Genomic DNA, 12941 nt, shown 5'->3' on the forward strand with positions numbered 1-12941 from the left:
GTAGGTTTACTATTTTCAAGGAATTATTTCGTTACTTTTTAGTGTACTGTTTTTTTGAGAATATTTTGTTTTTGGTGTATTTTGTTTTTATTTCGTCTTCTCATCGCCGTATCCCTTATACGTATTTTAAATGATACTGATTCGTTGTTATCCTAAAAATAACTTACAAATGTCGCTCTCATTTTCGGTGTACTAAAAATGTATGGATACAGTTGTTGTATTGACTTTTAATACAAAAGGCCAAGTTGATATCTGAATTTCTGGCAGGTATAGTGGCAAAACAACACTTAGTGATGGTTACTTTGCATATTACGAGTATTATAATTAGTATAGTATAGTTTAAAGTCAAGTATTTGCAGCAGTGTCAGCGGTAGGTTTCAAAAACAAGTGTTACAACCTATTATATACGGTAAGATATATATATATCTATATATTTAAAGCACATAGTATTCACCCTACATCAAGTGGGACTACAGTTCGACGTAGGGTGAATAACACGAATTGACAGTTGTCAGGGGTTCGCAAACTTCTTAATACTACAGGGACTTGGCTTGAAGAAATGACTTTACGTCATATTTAGACCTTAGTATAACTTTTGTAAGTCAAACAATTAGTAAATTATTTTATATTCTTAATCTAAGGGCCTGTCCCACCGCTGGCTTAGAGGCGAGTAACAAAATCCGATATTTGCATAAATTTTTTTTACACGTTAGATTGTTATCTGACAGTGTACAAGAATTTGATAGGATTGACTCTAAATCTTTCAATATTGCTGTAAATCCATACATGCGTATTCGAAGTAACTAGACAGTCGTGTTTTTCGAAGTGTATTGTTTCAAAGACTATATTATAAGATCATTTTTTTCTAATAGTAAATATCGTTTAAAAGTAGAAGAACCTTCAATAATCCCATTCTACGTAATGCTCCTTCTATCAGTTTGACGTAATTATCTATTCAATATTTGGATATTTTAAATTAGAGATTTCCAACGAAAAGTACGAAAATCTAAGTTATTATAATTAACGTGGACAAGAAACGTGTCCCTCGGTCTGCACGTTGAAGAATAAATGCCACTGATTGTACAAAGCTCCTTCCGATCCTCTCTTATTTCGTTATCATTGCAATTGCGTTCGCCTTTGAACGATTCTTAATAACAGAAAGCGGAATGCAATTTCGAAGCCATTGTGTTTCGTGGCAAAGGCGAGATGAACCTTTTTATTTACCACAGATTTGTGATTGCAATCGTATTTAGAGTATCCACTCTATTATTCTTTAAAAAATAGTATTAATAAGGGTATTCAGTCTACACGATGTGACTAAATATTTAAATATCGATTAAGTAAATTCAAATGTATAAATTTTGATTCAAATGATTTTTATAAGACGAAAGTTAGAAAAAAAATTAACATTACTTTTAAATTGGAAAATTTCCAACGACGTTTACGATAACGTTTAAATTTTGTGCAGACATCTAGAAAAATACTAAGCTAATAAGCGCCTGATCGACTCCTTGTAGAGCCTCTTATGAGACTACTGACTACTCCCAATTTTCACTCCGTTGCCTACCTTCCTAAGATTAGAAAAACAATGTTATTTTTTTTAAATTAGAGAAAGCTAGCATAAAAAATTGTTATATGGCTACTAAGCAACGTAATAAGTGTTATATGTATGTCAAGATGTTAGGAAGGACGATGTTATGCAACATCTTGCAGCCCTCGAGCGCATCTAACTTCAGTAAATAAGTTATGCGCGCACTAAACGCTGATGGGACTCGAGTGATTATTAAAAGTTTGCGCCGCGCCGCACGAATTGCTTCAACAGTTAGTACTAATAGTTTATAGTTTAAAAGCCTCGTTATAAACTAAATCTAAATTGGAGAGCGGTTTAAATAATAATAAACAAATTGTTGTAATTTTTAAATATACAAGTTTGCGACCGTAAAATAATTAAGTAACGATCTTTTTTTTGACGCGAAGCGACTTTAACGCCCAATAAATCTAAAACTAACAAAACTAAATTATGTAACTTATTTCTTAAATAAATATCCGCCAACTCAAACACAAGGGATTTTAAAATTTTGGTTTCAATAATTTAAATAAATGTCTTCTGCTGCAAATGGGACGTTGAGGCAGAAATTATTTTGATTCGTGACACAGGCATAGATGTTTACACATCCACATTCCAAAAAAAATCAGTGTGATTGCATAAAGCGTCCCCAACCGTTTGTGGACAAAATTCATGTCACGTTTATTATTCCCCGCTTTATCAAGCCTTGAGTTTGATGAACCATTCTTCATGAACTCTTCATATATCTTCACTTTAGGAAAAACTTTCCTAGCATGCAATCATTTTCAGGACATCTAATTTTATTCAACAATACTCTTAGATTTCATAATATAGTTTCCACAACTTCTAAATTCCAATATAATTTGTATTTAAATTTCGCACCTTAGACATTATTTGTTTAAAAAGAAAAAACTCAATTTTTGGAAATATAAATCATACTGATTTCTAAATAATCATACTAATATTATAAATGCGGAAGTTTAGATGGATTTCGATGACATTTGTTATGGATGCAGAGGTTAGTCTGGAAGAACACATCGGCTATTTAATCCGAACGGCGTCGGCGAAAAATCTAGTAGTAAATAAATTAAAATCTTAGAATTAAACTACACTATTATCGCCTCATTTTTTGATTAAACTTACGAACTAATATCTCTGTAGATAACATAGTATACGTTCTAAAATTTACTCGTGGGTAGAGGTACACACATCTAGTTACTCGTATATCAAGGTAGGTACACATGTTCACACTTTGTGAGGTAACTTGGTTTGAACACAACTTGCGCAGTACACAAACTCCCAACTGTACACATGAGTTTCCGAGACTCAAACTTAACGAGCAACTGAACAAGAAGCAACTTGTTTATTCTTTGATTAATGTATTAATATTTATAACGTCCACAACAAATAAGTACAAATAATTTGCTTTTTAATAAGTGAATAGAGTTACTCTCGACTGAGTTTCTGGAGTAATTACTTAAGTATTGTATTATTAAAATCAATACAAGTTTTTTGTATAGTAAATTATACAGTATCGTATATTTAACAGTATTGTCGACATTAAACCAAGTAAAAAAGCTCACTTTCCATATAAAATAGTTACAGAATACTATTTCACATTTTGCTAAGTCTGTAAGGAAACAAGAGATTAAGTATAACAGCGGAATAATTTACAAGCAACAAAACTCACGCCGCCTCGCTTACATTTCGCGAACTGCCTTTGAATTACACCTACAAGATGAATTACCCCGCAATGTAGGTAAACAAATTCCAATTAAGAACTTGTAACAATTTAAATAGATCACAATGTTTAAGTTATTCTGAAGCCAGTTCTGCTATTTGAACCTTTCGCCTAGGACTGCGTCCGCGCAGAATTTGAAAAACAAAAGTAAGTAGCTGTTGAGTTCTTTAAGACTATGCTCTACATCTTTGCCAAATTACTTCGAAATCCGTTCAGTTTACGCTTCAAACTCTAACAAACATCCATCCATCCAAAATTATTTCTTTTGAATATAAGAATCTTAAAGAAGATACTTTTGGTCGTAAGCTATACGATAGGCACTTGTTAATTTTCGACATAAGAGCATTTTGTTTGGCCTCAATAAGCAGTAAGTTACGCTTCAGCTATAAAAGATAACAAGATAATAAAATAGCAAAGCTATGGCGATGATTTCACAAATTGGGTTTCCATAAAAACATCTTACCTAACTTGTGTTGGATTTTAAGAAGGACTTTTCCTTGTTTTTACTTCAGTTTACTCCAGTAAGCTTAGAAGTAGACATCTTTAGTAAATGAATCAGAGTTTCAGGACATGAAAGCTTCTGAGCTGTAGTTACATCAATTTTTTACAGGAGAATTAGAAAAATAAAATGTAGCCTCGGTGGCGCAGTAGGCAGCGCGTAAGTCTCATAATCTTAAGGTCGTGAGTTCGATCCTCACCCGGGGCATTATTTTTTATAGATTGAAAATTATTTAGTTTTAAACAAATAGCTATTAAAATTAACTGAAAATACTGTCAAATGTTTAATGTAGACAATGATAAAACTGTACTTACCTTAGAATAAGTAAGAAAATTGTACAGTTTTTGTACTAGTATTTTTTATTACTATGGTTTTTATAACGTTTTAACTATTTCTCGATGACAACCTTTTAGTATAAAAACGTAATTCTAATTTCAAACATTAAATTCACAAGGACGATACAACTTTACACACTGCAAGACTACTAACTAAAATCGTAAATCCAAACTTTTACCAAATTGGGTTAGTTCGTAGTATTAACTTCTTGTGCGTTACAATTATGTAGATGTGTTAGAGACTTTGTTAATGTCTCCGTACTTATTTATAACTATTACATTTAAGATTTTACAACAATATACAGAATCCTTAATTCTTGAAATATCATAATTGTCTTGACCACAGCATTGAGCAAAGTGCAATGTTTAGAATTTCGTTTATCGAGACTATTAATTCTTAATTCAATTATTACAATGTGGTGATATGTGTCTAGGCATAGCAAATATGATATTAAAATCTAAGATTTAAAGCTACATGTAGGAGTTAAGTAAGAAAACGAATACTCTCTACTATTAGACAACTTATTTAATTGATACTGTCGCTTTAAACTCAGAGCAACACTTCTCGTCAAGACTCAAGTTGCGCGCCAATCTATCCATACTTCTAGTGACATTGACAGCTGTCAGCTAGGGACGTGACGTTTATGCCGATAATCTAGAGTTGCGCGAACTCTACAACACGCTACTAATTTTTTTCCTAACACAACGAAGGTATTATCTTTATTAATCTATACGTGATTTAGGTTAAAGGTGAGATTTATATATGTATGGTTATAAATATTAGCAAGGATTCAGACAAATGATGACGGTGTCTCGCAATATTGAGACCGCTGCGCTTCACCGACCACAAAGTACAAAGGCATTGTGGCCGCTCTAATTGGTTGAAGAGTGATATTAATCTATCAACAGTCTGTCTTAATAAGTGGAACATTCAGAATTTTTCACTGTAGATTTTTTTCTAGCAAAACAACTTCTATTAAAAGTATTCCTTTTTTTTTAATATTCATTATTACTTTTCTGCTTAAATGTATAGTGTTGTAGTGAATTTAGTTTTTGAATGCCGTCTCTTAAGGTAGCACAATAAGTTTTGGAGATATATGAACAAATTTTACGGTAAAAGTAAAAAATTCTGCCCCGGGTGAGGATCGAACTCACGACCTTAAGATTATGAGACTTACGCGCTGCCTACTGCGCCACCGAGGCTATGTTAAAAAATAATGGAAGAATTAAATATAAACATTTGGTTTTTTTTTCATTTTCCTTATTTCCTGCTGCTGTAGTTCTTGTAGCAACCTTATTGTCTTTGTAATGACATCTCTTTTTATTAGTTTTTTACCTTGTTTTTTTTTAACTATTTTTATTTATTTTTTAGAGATATACATATTTTTTCTTCTTATTACTAGTTTTGTTATCCATAGCAAAAGAAAATGTACTGTGCAAAATTTTACAACTGTCATTCCTTTCCATAGTTGAAGTTGTTAAAACTAGGCGTATAATATTGGCTAGAACAAATCTATATCGATCATATAAGAGAAAACGTTACCGCGTCCCGCCTATAGGGAATCGTTTGTTAAATCATTGAAATTAACGACTGTGTAGCTTGCACAAATAGAAATTGCTTACTATATATTTTCTCTGGCGTTGATTTCACAAGTGTCGCCCATGGGACAGGTTATTCTCGTCCCCCTCTCTTCGTTAGTGTATACCGATTGCTGATAATCGTTTTTCCGCACCCTCGACAAGTTAACTTCCGATTTAAATTACCATTATTTATATGTGTTATTGTAGCTATAACGTTAATCGTCAATACCTACTGTAAATTTAATTACATTTTTTTTATAATGTAAGGTAGCAAACGAGCAAGCGGCCATCTGAAACCATCGAAATGGAAAGCGATCGCTGCTCATAAACATCCGCAATTGCAGATGCGTTGCCTCTCCTTAACCGACGGAGGAGGAGACGCACATAAAGACATTTCCCCTTCCTATGCGTCTCCTCCAGCGTCTAAACCACTTTTCCATTTCCATACTTTTCTCTGACGAAAAGGATGTAAAGGGAAAGGGACTAAAAATAGGCCTCCGGCACCACATTGATCAGACGAAACGCGGAATTGCTTCCACTCCACATAAAATCAGGTTTTAATTAATTTATCTAATGATCAATTTAACTTAATTTAATCAATTAACATCTATCTAATATTCGCGTAAAATGAACGCTATATTTGTTGAAGCGCTGGGGATAATTTTATCAATTCCAATAACGCGATAAAATTCAAAACGTTACATTTTAAACGAATTAATATATAGAAATACAGCTCGATTGACATTTACAAATTAGACAGATGGCAGAAAAAAATCCTTAATCCTGTAAACCTTTATCTGGATTTCTAAAGAGACACTAACTATTATTCTGAATCTACAACCAAATTAGGTTTTACGTTAAAAACAACAGTATTTTAATATAATTCCAGAATTGAACACTAATCCTAACTATTCATCGTATACAGCACATTGTTATTTGCTATTGCTCTACCGATGCCTTCCTGTTGTGTGCAAGGAGCATTATGGATACATAAGCATATATCAATTTCACTTTGAGACCGATAATCTTATTAACAAACCAGCTTCGCATTCGCATATTGTGGTTTATACGATTAAAGCAGTTATATTATTGTTATTCATATTTATTTATTTATAAAGTACAAGTTTTAAAATAATTATATAAGAAATAAATTATAAAACACAAGAATGATAACAAATCCAATTATAGGTATACAATAATTATTTTAATACGTAGAAACTTAACATTAAAAATTGTTCATTTTTTTAATCACTTCTGCAAGATGTTGGAAAATAGAAAAATTAAACATTTTATTTACTAAAACATTTAACATGTAAACTAGTGTAATAATTGTAATAATTTGTACTAAATATTGTCACTAGATAGCTGACATATTGTGATGATGTATAATTTTCAATATGAAATACCTAAAGGCATTGAAAATACCCAATTCTGTTACCTCATCCTATCCTACTCCCGTAGAGTCGGTGCACCAGGTTTTCGTCCTCCAAATACCTCTATCATCCATCATATTAGTCATCACTCCCTTCTTGATCACGTAATCCATCCATATCTTTCCAGGTCTACCTCTACCGGTGTACCTCCACTCATAACTAACGTCCTTGCTATATATTACACTTGCCTTAATATTCATGAAGTACCATCTTATTAATTCACATAAAACGAAGCACGAGAACGTGGATGTAGTCTTGCCTCGCTCGTGTTTACTTTTGTTACAGTTTGCATTAATATACTCAACTAAAACCCTATTTGCACTAAAGAATCATCAACGCGCGACCTATATTCTCGATCCTCCCTGTAGATATAATACATGCGACTATGGCACGGCACACAGTGCAAAATGGTTTAATTTCTCTTACTACATTATACGCTGTGCCCTGCAGTCTACGGTTTTATTTGCTAAGCCGTACAACTACTACTCAAGACAGAGATATGTAAGCTGTTATTACGCCTATAATTATTTCAATAATTTAAATTAAATGTAATTGCCATATTTAATTGTATTTTTTTATTGTGTATTAATCTAAACTTTTATTATAAACAGGCAAGGCAAACTCAAAAATTACTTAGCCGATTAAAAAAAAAATATTTCATCATTGAAAAGCTACGTTTTCACTGAGTACATAGGCTAAATTTCTTTATTTTTTATTTCACGCTGACGAAGTCGCGAGGAACAGCTAGTTGGTAATAATATGTATGCCGTGTATTTAACATTTTTGAATACAAAGCTAGCACAATTGTATTGCGGTGACAGAATTCATTTTGCCGTGTCCTAATTGTGCCGGTGATGAATAAGGTCATGGTTTTCAATGCTCCACTACGACTGTTAACATTTCATAACTTTATAAATACAATATATAGTTTTAATACTATTTGTGGCGTTATACATTGCGCGTTTCCCTTGACTTTATTCATTTAAAAAGTTAAACGATTTTATACGTCACAATTTATTGTAGTTTAATATTAAATTGATACTTTATCTAGTAAGTTGTCTGTCGTATACAAATGGCATATACGCATTAATTTCGCTTTGGAACCAATTAGGCAGTTTGCAAACATCCTTTGTAGTTTGCGGCTGGGGCACGGACACGCTCCTGATATTACTACGGTACTCTGTCTGCTTGTTTGTTATTAATATGTAGATATTGCAGTTTGCTTTGTGCGTATGTTGTACTAGCACCTTAATATTGTGCCTCTTTAGGTGTGTAAAAAGTATAGAACATTTTGTTTGTTATAGTTATGTTTAATCATACTAATAATATACATACGAAAGTTAAGATAGATGGATAGATGTTTGTTAGAGTTTGTAGCCTAAACGGGGTAACTGATCTGGATGAAATTTGGCATAAATGTAGATGATAATCTGAAAGAACACCTAGGCTATTTGTTTTTTTAATTCCACGTGGACGAAGTCGTGAACAAAACCTAGTATCAATATTCCTAATAAGATTATTTTCTAGTTATTCTCTATATCTCTTATCTATTCTTTTTAGGCATGTTTATAAAACAAAAAACTACTGTAACTCCAGTTAGATGTAAACAATGTGTTGTTTCTGAATGTATGCAAAAAGTATGCCCCGGGTGAGGATCGAACTCACGACCTTAAGATTATGAGACTTACGCGCTGCCTACTGCGCCACCGAGGCTATACACAACCATACACTGATATAGGATAGCAAAAACTCTTGTTTATAATCTATATTTTTCCTAGTTATACTGGTATTATAAAGGGAAAGATTTGTATTTTTGTATGTAAGTAACTCAAAAACCACTGGACCGATGTCAAAAATTATTTCAACATTAAAAAGCTACGTTATCAGTGAGTAACATAGGCTACCTACATTTTATTATTTTCTAATTTTATGCGGGCGAAGTCAAGAGTAACAGCTAGTATATACTAACATTTAAAGAGAAAAGATTTGTATTTTTCTATGTATTCGATTCACGTAAAAACTACAGGCCCGATTTCAAAAATTCTTCACCATTAGAAAGGTAATTGATTTGTAAGTAACATAGGCTATATTTTTATTAATTCTGGCAGGCGAAGATAATTGATACTTAAATTTTAACTTAGTTTTTTTTTATTTACTTCTATGCGGCTTGTATTCTTTTTTTTTTTTGCATTGGGTTAGTTTAAACATTTTAACGTCACCTGATAGCTGCAACGTTTCTTCTATTAAAATTACTTCTTACAAAGTTATTAATTTACTTTTAGTGTTTATTATTGTAAAATAGTTGTTTTTTGAAAATGAATAATGATTTTTTTTGTAGAAAAAATCCTATAACTGTCTCGGGTCTTTTTACAAAATAGGAACAATGGATGTTTGGAACAGAGGGGTGGTCGTTGTATTTTCGTAGCACGTTCCTTTGGGACCATCTGGACATGTGAGAGATTTATTTGGTGATCCATCTCGTTTCGGTCAGACCATACCTACAGGTGCATTGGATCTGTAGACGATATATTACGAAGATGTATGATGAAGTTTGTACATTGGCTTACTTCAGGTGACTGGCAGTTGATCCCGTAAATATATAAAAAAGAAAAATACTTTAAATATACGAATTACGATCTAGTACTACTGGATGTATAACAACAGGACTATCTACATAATTTAGTTTTTTCAAATACGGCCGCTATAAAAATAACGTGGAAATACTACGCAACTTACTTATGTTATGAGTATTTTCGGATACTTTTACTTCTTGACTGTTATCAGAGATTAGAAATTATTTTGCCTGACTCCAATATGACGTTTTCGTAGATTTCTACGTTTGGGCCAAGTTCACACATATTAACATACCGCCACATTTCCATATTCATGCGCATTTGCATGTGACGCAAAAGAATGATTCCTAAATTTTTATGTGCAAATTTTATGTACCCTTTTGCACGCGTCGCGATCGTATGCACCTATTGGGTAAATTAAACTCATTATTATTATATTTAGTTATCTGTTGATTTCTCTTTAGTTGTCTACTTTGGGGCTTACAGAGAATTACATTTGTATATGAGTTAAATTTTTTGCATGAAAAACTGTTACACGTTTTTCCTTATTGAATTTTTTATAGTACACAAATGAAGCAAATGACAATATTATTTCGGGTAAATATTTCCTATTGTTACACATAGCCTCGGTGGCGCAGTAGGCAGCGCGTAAGTCTCATAATCTTAAGGTCGTGAGTTCGATCCTCACCCGGGGCATTTTTTTTTTCAATGAAGTCATGATGTAATAAAACTTGAAGAACTAAATTATTTAAAGAATTATGTTCATTTTTTAATCTGATAAAATAAGTAGAAATAAAATACTTTTTTAACAACTACACTTGTAAGGGAAAATGAAAATAAAAATTGTTACAGAAAAAAAAAACATCGACCAAAGTTGATTCACTTGCGGGGAGATATTTCCGGAAAGTTTGGACTTTTGTGTAATCAGTGCGGTCTGTTTGAAGTAACAATATTGAGTTACTACTTGATAAAAGTAGTAACTCAATATTGTAAGAGTTGCGATAGTCCGAAGTTTCTGAAGGACTCAAAATTTACGAGACATTTATATTGGACCAACCAAACGACTTGGAATTATTTTTATCATAAGTAATAAAAGAAATATCTTTAGTCCCTTTGCTTAGAGTGGGCGCACACCTTTGACTAAACTATCGCACAAGTGTTGTGCGATTCTCGATTGTCTCGCAGCTAATTCAACTGTTTAGTTGTACAACTAAAAATCGTGTATGCGCACCTCAATATAAGGTCATAAGAATTAAAGCGCGACTAAACAGTTGTGCGATGGTTTAGGTAAAGGTTTGCGTTACTACCGTCATTTAAATGTCTTCTTTTAATTCTCGGAAATTTTCTATGGTATAACTAAACTAAAATGTAATCTAGTGCTAATACCTGCAGCTACCGCTTTAAGCATCTTTGTAAACGGGAAGCAATTAACACCGGGTTCTCGTGCTTTGTTCATAAAGAAGTACGCTGTTTCTTTAAGTTCTAAGGTTAAATTTGGCTTTCAAGTTACAAGAATTTTCACATACATATTTTTTTTACATAGGTCAAAACAATCACCAATATTTTTTTTACATTTTAACTATTATTTGGGCGATCATTCTTTACTATCGGTTGCTCGCGTCTTCGTCTGCATGGATTAAATATATTGACTCACATGTATTACCTTTCCATTGATGATAGAATTTTTTAAATCGGCTTAGTACTTTTTACGTGAATCGAATTTATAGAAAACTACAAAACAATACGATATAGAAATTGTTAAAAGAAATAAAAGCAAAATTACAATTTATTCTACATTTGCTTTCATATATTTCTATTATTTCTTACAAGCTTTTCTATGTGCAGCAATATTGCGCATCTAGCTATGGCATGTGACGTTTTGTGGTGGCTGAGGAATGTTATCCGACAAGAGTATTTGAGTAACGCGAACCGACTGCATTTCTGTCAACATCACAACGCGCTATAAACTTGTCGCTTTATACAAGACTTCACACAGCTTCATAGTTTGTTACCTGATTGTGTAAAATAATATCATAAATGCGAAATTTTAGATGGATGGATGTTTGTTAGAGATTGTAGCCTAAACGGCTTGATAGATTCCGATAAAATTCGGTATAGATGTAGAGGATAGTCTGGTAGAACACATAGACAAACTTTTGCTTTTTTTTAAATTCCACGGGGACGGTTTCGTGGGCGAAAGCTAGCACAGTATGACTCTTTGTTCAGTTAACAGAGTTTAGTCTGAAATTTTGATAATTCGAAGCATTTCAATCGAAATCGTTATGTAGATAGGACCTATTAATATGCATGAATGTTATTCGAATGTTCAAACGATCGGAGATCCAACAGTCGCCATAGACTTTGACTAAACATCCCGGTTTGGGTTTCAATTTAATTTATCTATCAAGTCAAAACAATAACTTCGGCCGTTTAAATCATGACTTACTCTAGTAGTTTTTAATATTTACGTACGTACATATCTATAGTATGATAGCTTGTTAAATATAGTTACAATGTTTGAATTTAAATAATTGAGTTAATTTTTCACACGTATGTATTTTTTCGTGCACAAAATAAAGACAATGCATTGGCGTCGTTAGCCGATGATCTAGGCTAGATCTAGAAGCATTGCAGCTAGTATTAATGTGGTCTTATTAAAAATAGTATTAATTTATATATTGTTCGACTCTCTAGGATACACCACCCCTAAAGGAGACGATTGTAAAATAGCGATGCTCAAAAGACGAAGGCTAATGAAAATAGAAATAAGTAAAATACTCAATTAACTCTAATGCTAATTTTTCTTTGATATAAGAATAACAAATGTCGCAGACATGAATGGAAAATTAATTTAAATTCATTTATCTCAACATTTTTGTTACGTCATGCCTTGTCTCATTATTTCAGTGCTGTAATGGAAAAGTATTCTCTGTGGATTGGTTTAATCATAATTATTCCATTTAAAATATTCCTCTTTCAATTATTTATGGACAAAGGAATCCTGACTTTACTTAACGTCATACAAATTGAATGCGTTTTCATGGATATTATAGTTTCCAAATATTTACTTACAATCTGCAAGAAAAAATAACTTTATCATCCATTTTCGTTACAAAAAGAAACATTCATTTATAACGCTTCCCAAAAACAACATGGTTATCAAAATAATTTTCATTCGCAGACAAAATAAGAGTACATAAAACGTGTACTTG

The 12941-nt window shown here is 32.4% G+C and overlaps 4 non-coding genes across 4 annotated transcripts; 2 read left to right on the forward strand and 2 right to left on the reverse strand.

Moving 5' to 3' along the window:
• The first annotated feature begins 3941 nt into the window (after positions 1-3941).
• Trnam-cau lies at positions 3942-4014 on the forward strand. The gene has a single exon. It is a non-coding gene; the product is annotated as a tRNA-Met (tRNA).
• A 1258-nt stretch (positions 4015-5272) lies between these two features.
• On the reverse strand, positions 5273-5345 carry Trnam-cau. Its single transcript has one exon. It is a non-coding gene; the product is annotated as a tRNA-Met (tRNA).
• Positions 5346-8796: 3451 nt separating this feature from the next.
• On the reverse strand, positions 8797-8869 carry Trnam-cau. Its single transcript has one exon. It is a non-coding gene; the product is annotated as a tRNA-Met (tRNA).
• Positions 8870-10352: 1483 nt separating this feature from the next.
• Positions 10353-10425, forward strand: Trnam-cau. Its single transcript has one exon. It is a non-coding gene; the product is annotated as a tRNA-Met (tRNA).
• The last annotated feature ends 2516 nt before the right edge of the window (positions 10426-12941 follow it).

Source organism: Papilio polytes, unplaced genomic scaffold (assembly GCF_000836215.1).
Source record: "Papilio polytes unplaced genomic scaffold, Ppol_1.0 DF824273.1, whole genome shotgun sequence".
Classification (NCBI taxonomy): domain Eukaryota; kingdom Metazoa; phylum Arthropoda; class Insecta; order Lepidoptera; family Papilionidae; genus Papilio; species Papilio polytes.